The sequence below is a fragment of the Acartia tonsa genome, chromosome 15 (genome assembly GCF_053477335.1).
Source record: "Acartia tonsa isolate MP-2025a chromosome 15, ASM5347733v1, whole genome shotgun sequence".
Classification (NCBI taxonomy): Eukaryota; Metazoa; Arthropoda; class Copepoda; order Calanoida; family Acartiidae; genus Acartia; species Acartia tonsa.
The window spans coordinates 1,525,014-1,531,580 of record NC_137274.1 but is presented as its reverse complement, the minus strand read 5'-3'; positions in this window follow the sequence as shown (position 1 = coordinate 1,531,580).

The window sequence follows — 6,567 nt, the reverse complement described above, 5'->3', positions numbered from 1 at the left end:
ATTTGGGTGGAGGGTACCACCACCCTCCCAAGAGACATCGCTCCTAGAAAAAAATTCGACCCCCCAAAAAAAATTCCTTCCAAAAAATTTGTGTACACTTTCTTTTAAAAACTAAAATAATAAATTGGGTTATAAAATTCGACTCTCCTCTCCTTAAGTGTCCTTAGAGGCCTCAAGGGCGTAGCCGATAGTACATTCTACTTAAAATAAGAAAAAATTATGATCGCATTGTACATTAAGAGATATAAGTTTTCCGGAATTGTAATGTAGGGAGTAGATTTGAAATCTGCATCAAATTTTAAGGATTTTTTATAAAATTCGTTTTTTGTATAATTCTTTATCTAAAAGCGGAAATACAAATTAAGTTAATTAATTTTGGCATCCGTGATTGGAGGATTTAAAAAATCTGCGCTCTGATTGGATGTCGTACATCATTCAACCAATTAGAGCACAGGTAGTTTAAAATCCACCTATCATATTGGTCAAAATTAATTAACTTAAAATGTATTTCCGCTTTTAGCACAGGTCTCCTTAACAAAACCTTAGATTAAAAAAAATCTCCAAAGAAACGGATAACAGGGCCTTCAAATAGGGTACAGTGGTGATCAGAATCCGCTGGAGATTAAATCTTAGCTGCTCCTTCTTGCCAGATATTGCAATTTGAAGTTTTGTGGTAAAAATGCCTAAAATTACAAGGATTCCAAGGATATATGCATAAGTGAACACCTTAATTCATCAAATGAAAAGGGTGAGTTTAACATTTGAGGAGTTTAGATATCAATTCATATGTAAACTACACACTACCCCATTCAAAACAATTTTCACTACTGTAAATGATATTTTTAACTTCAATATAAGTAATAAATAGGGTACTATAAGCTTAAGGAGGCTTGTCCAATTTACAACTTTATCCTAAAGGCTATTACCCTGGAACCTGAAGTTTACATATGGCCCAAGTTACTTTTAGTAATTCTGATCCCCCCCCCCCATACTCTCACAACCTACAAACTTTAGCGTGGAGGGGGGGGGGAGGGAAGCATAATATTATAATACTATTATGTGTTTCTCAAAAAATAATTGAAGTGTAGTGAGAAAAATTTTGTAAGGTTTTTAGGCCAAAAGTTTGTGCAAATTATGTTGACCACCTTCTCCCCCCCCCCTCCCCTTCGTCCTAAACAAATTGAGAGGGGGGGGGGGTGGCAGAAGATCATTCCAATGTGTTTTAAAAGACTATTAGATATATGTAAGCTTTTGGATTAGTATTGTTGTAGGACCCAAAGCACTTTTTAATATATTGCTGACCTCTTCCCCTCCCCCCATAAATAAAAAACATAACATTTTGTAAAGAGAGAAAGGGGGGAGGGTTGCAAGTGAAAGGCTACTACTCTGTTGTGTTACTAAGAGACCTCTAGAATTATAGCAGCAAAGCAAACCTTTGAGATATGCTTTGGTAGGTCAAAAGTAACTTTTACAAATTTTGCTGAAACACCCCCTCCAAGCCCCCTTTCCCTTCGTATTGCTTTACAATCTCCCTCCCCCCCCCCCTCCAATTAAGTAATAGAAGCAAGTATAGCAATACCCTTGTAATTTAGTTGGAGATTACTCAAGATATAGTGTGCTTTTGGATTTAAACTTTAGTAGGTCTATAATTACTTCATATTGAACAAATATTGCTGGCCCTTCCCCAACTTCAACCAACCCCAACCAGAAAAATTATATTGCTGCATAATTTCCTCCACCCCCATAAAAAATATTAAATTATTGCTTGCCCTCCCCTCCCTCTACAGCTACCTTCCATACAATCTCACCACCTGTGTTTTACTCAGGAACCACTAAAGTAATAAGGAGCAAACTTTGGAATAAAGCTTTTAGATTTCCAAATTGCTTTATATGTATTACCTATTCAATATTTGGGGAAGGAGCAATGGGTTGACAATATTTCTTTTATAAGTCCAATAGGTTGGAGAACATTATGCAGCAAAATAATTGTCCAATTGGGAGGGTTGTATTTGGAATAGATATTTATAAAAGTAAATATTGGCCTATATAAGTTGAAATATCTCTAGAAATTTCTAAATGATACACAATATTATTTACTAGTCACTATTTCCAACAGATGGGGGTTGGGGATTCAGTAATGTTTGTAAAAGTAATATTTGTAAGAGATTTTGATGCCTACTAAAGTTTATATATTTCTTTAGTGATATCTAAAGAACTCTGCCCCTTCACCCCCTTCCTATTAGATTTCATTAGGAGGGGGGGGGGGGGAGATGAGGGGTAGTCAACAAAATTTCCAGAAACTTTGGGCCTAAGAATCTTACATATAAATTTTTCTCACAATACTTCAAGTAGTTTTGAATAAAACATAATACTATTACTTTGCCCCCCCCCCCTCCCCCCTTAAATTTATGGGCTGTAAGTGGTGGGGTTGGAGGAGGTGGGGAGGTTGTGAGTATTTTAAAAATTAACTTTAGCCATATGTAAACTTGAACTGAGGTTTTTTTCCTACTGGTCCCAGGGTAACAGCCTCTAGCTTAAAGTTATAAACTGGACATTGTACCTTTTTCATTACTCTTGTTAAAATAATTTCTTAAAAGTTTTAAAATTTTCTAAATGGGGAGGAACTGTGTAGTTTACACATACAGAGACATCTAAACTCCTCAAATGTTAAACTTATCTTCTTATTTGATGAATTAAGGTGTTCATGTATGCATATATCCTTGGAATTCTTGTAATTTTAGGCATTTTTACCACAAAACTTCAAATTGCAATATCTGGCAAGAAGGAGCAGCTAAGATTTAATCTCCAACGGATACTAACCACCACTGTGCCCTATTTGAAGGCCCTGTTATCCATTTCTTTGGAGATTTTTTCTAATCTAAGGTTTTGTTAAGGAGACCTGTGTTAGATAAAGAATTATACAAGAAACGAATTTTATAAAAAATCCTTAAAATTTGATGCAGATTTAAAAATAAAAAAAATTTTGAGGGTGGATTTTTTCTAGGGGTAATTTCTCTTGGAAGGGTAGTGGTACCCTCCCCCTAAATAGTTATAAACCTTCAGGGACCCATGAGAAGCTTCCCTGTTAAGGAGAACCCGATCAGTTCAGCGGTTAGCGAGATCATTCGGTACAAACAAACAGACACACAGACAAAGATCCTTTTACTTTATTATAGAATTTTAATATCCGTGGAAAGCTGTCCGAAATACGATGCGATAAATAACTATTACTTTGAAATATGCAACAATCAAAATGTTTTAATATTTGATACGTATTATTTATATTTAATTGGTTTCAAATATATCATTTATTTTATTTCTTGTGGAAAATTGTCTAAATAAATCCGTTTCATAATAATAATAAAAACAATTTTGATAAAAAAAAACATTTGAGTTAACAAGGATAACAATATCAAAAAAAAACGAAGCTCTGAAGTGGTAGGTCGAATGAACATTAACACTTGTAGAGTGTCAGAACTGAATAATCATAAGTTTGTTGCAAAACTGGTAAATATAGGATATTTTTAAATGACATACTTACATTTTTAGGACTTGATTGTAGAGATGCTTCGCTTATGATATTGTACTATGATGTCCTAGGAATTAATATTCCAATAATCACGTGAATAGGATTTAATTGATTTAATTGTACGGACATTCTGGTAACGATTATAGAGTTGCTACGCTTTCTGAATCATACTTAACTGTTATAGGAATCATCATGCAAAGTTTAAAATTGTTAGGACATTTCTAACATGTGTAAACTAACTGTTACGGACAGACCCTACTCATAGAAAAGCTTTTCAGTATGAAATATTCTTTGTTAGTGTAAAGGATCTAAAGGGATAAGACAATAGCTGATAAATTGATGCACATCCCAGATGCAAATTACCCCTTCTGTAGATTTAATAAGTGATTGAAACGTTTGAACATTTAACTTATAATGAAACAACCAATTAAAGTTCATTAAAGTTGTCAAGCCAATGAATATGAAAATGTTATTATAAAACTTTGGGGACTAGTGTAATAACAGCCTATTGCCCCCCCCCCCCCCCATCTCTCTCTCTCTCGAGTCTCTGGATATTAATAAAAGAACGGACAGACTTAAGTATAGGGTAGCTGTGCTTAAGAAATTGTAATTCTAACCTGATCCAGTTTTTCTTTTATAACATTTTTCTATTCTATCTACTGACTGCAAAAGTATAAAAATATTTTCTCTAAATTCGAACATTTTTTTCAAAAATTTTGAAAGATTTTTAAATGCGAAGATTTTCTATAATTAGGGTCGTTCAGTGATCCGTAGCGGATAGCTTTTTAAATAATTCTGTAATAACTCTCATTGACTGCTTAGTTAAATCCAGTAATACTATTCTTCACGGACTAGGTGAAGTTTTTAATTTTATGTTTGATATTGTAAATGTCCTAAAGAATATGATATTGACTATTTTGAAAAAAATATAAGTTACATATAAAGTTGTATTTTAAAGAAACGGATATTTTAAAGAATTAGACCATAGCGACACCAGTCTTTTGCGGCAGCTACAGGAACTATTATATTTAACCCTTTGGGGAAGAAAATGTCAAATTAGAAAAATGTAAAAACATAAGTTATCACAATTTACACAAAATAAAAAATAATATATTCATAATCATAATGGCTTCTTAATATGTGGGTATTATGGTGAAAAGGACATTTTTAGAAAGAAAATTATATTAATATAGGTTTTTATATTGCAAAACCAAAAAAAGTAAATAAATGTAGCCCATAGTGGGATAGTTATAGCCCACCACCTCTAGTATATTGATATAGACAGGTTCACAATAAATCTCAGAGACAAAAGGATTTGTATATTACTTCAAATACTTATATAAAAGTATCAGGATCTTTTTTTTTGTGATGCTTTGACCGCTGCACCAGTACTGTTTAATTAACATTTTAATTACCTCAAGTGCCCCTGAAGGCTTTAAGCTAACTGAAATTATAAACAAAATTCCCTTCTAAATTCAAGGATCTAAAGTGATAAGACAATGGCCTATAAATTTATGTACATCATCAATGATGATACACAAACTTATCCCTTCTATAGATTCAAATTAGTGGTTAAAACATTTGAACACCCAACTTAATGAAGCAACCAATCAAAATTCACTAAAGTCCCCAAAGTTATTCAGTCAACAAACAAGAAAACGTTATCATAAAACTTTGGGGACTAATGTGGTTGGATTGTCAATCATTTCTATGTTTAATAAAGAATTTATGATCTATTTACCTATCCTCGTGATGTGATTTATAATTCTAGATAATAACTATATAATAACTAGCGGCTTCGCCCCTAGCCTCTAGGGGGTTCGCCCTATGAGGCATGGGGAAGTCAACCCTCCTATATAGAATTTGTTTTAATTTTGCTCTGCTACAGCCTACCAGAAGAAAAGGGGAATTGGAGGATTTTTTTTGGGGGAAAATAGCTTAAAACCACCACAAGACCAGTAGGTATATTCCCTGAAGAGTAGAATCCAATCGGTTCAGTGGTTACCAAGATCTTAAGGGACAGACGGACAGACAGACATCAAGCTACTTTGTATTATAGATATCATGGTATTCCAAGCCTAGTAATTAGGTGTTGTATAATATATTTTACATTCAAAAAACATCATTATGTCATGTTTTCAAGAAGAGGGATATATAATATATATATATTTCTCAGTAGTGCGAACCGAAGGGGGCACTTGGAGCGATCATCCTCCCCCCCCCCCCCCTCCCGCTCAAAACGCCCCCGATGCCCCTTTTTGCCCTCCCCCCCCCCCCCTAGTGAACAAAAATGCCCCATTTTGCTCCCGCCCCTCTCCAAAAAGCAAAACTGTCACAATGTTTTGTTTTTATTTTGAATAATGCAAAAATTTCGCCAAAATTCATTATTCAATTTATCTTACCATATTTGGAAATTCCCAATTATGACTAATAATTTTTTTAAACTAGTGTAGAAAAAGTTAGACATGGATAGGGGGATACATGATTTTCTCGGCTCCTATAAAAGATAGAATTCAACTTTTTAATAACATTCCTATCATCAAGGAGCATAACCAACTATAAAACTGTCATGGCAGTTGGACTGTCATTTAGCAGGTTTTTGGCTATTTTAATATTTTACATATTTCCCCTTATCTTTGGTGCTTGTGGTCCGATTTTCAAACTTTGTTTGGATGACAGTATCTAAATAATTTTTTCCATTGTTCTGAGCAGCCAGTATTTAATTTACATTGACTGTCGGTCTAACAGTCATCATACAAAATAAAATAAGTTTTTGTGCTCATTTTCTCAAATAAATCTAAAGGGGTGGGGGGAAGGGTTGGGGATGAAGGGATAGGGATTAGAAGGCCCATAATAAAAAAATCCCAACCCTTTACAACGCCCTTATTTAAAATAGGTATAAATCAACATGCCCCCCCCCCCCCCTCCTAGACAAAGTGCTTCGCACGCCACTGATAGCAAAGCAACTCAGGAAACTAAAGGGATAAGACGTTAGCCGATAAATTGATGTACATCCTCAATGACGATATAAAAAATTA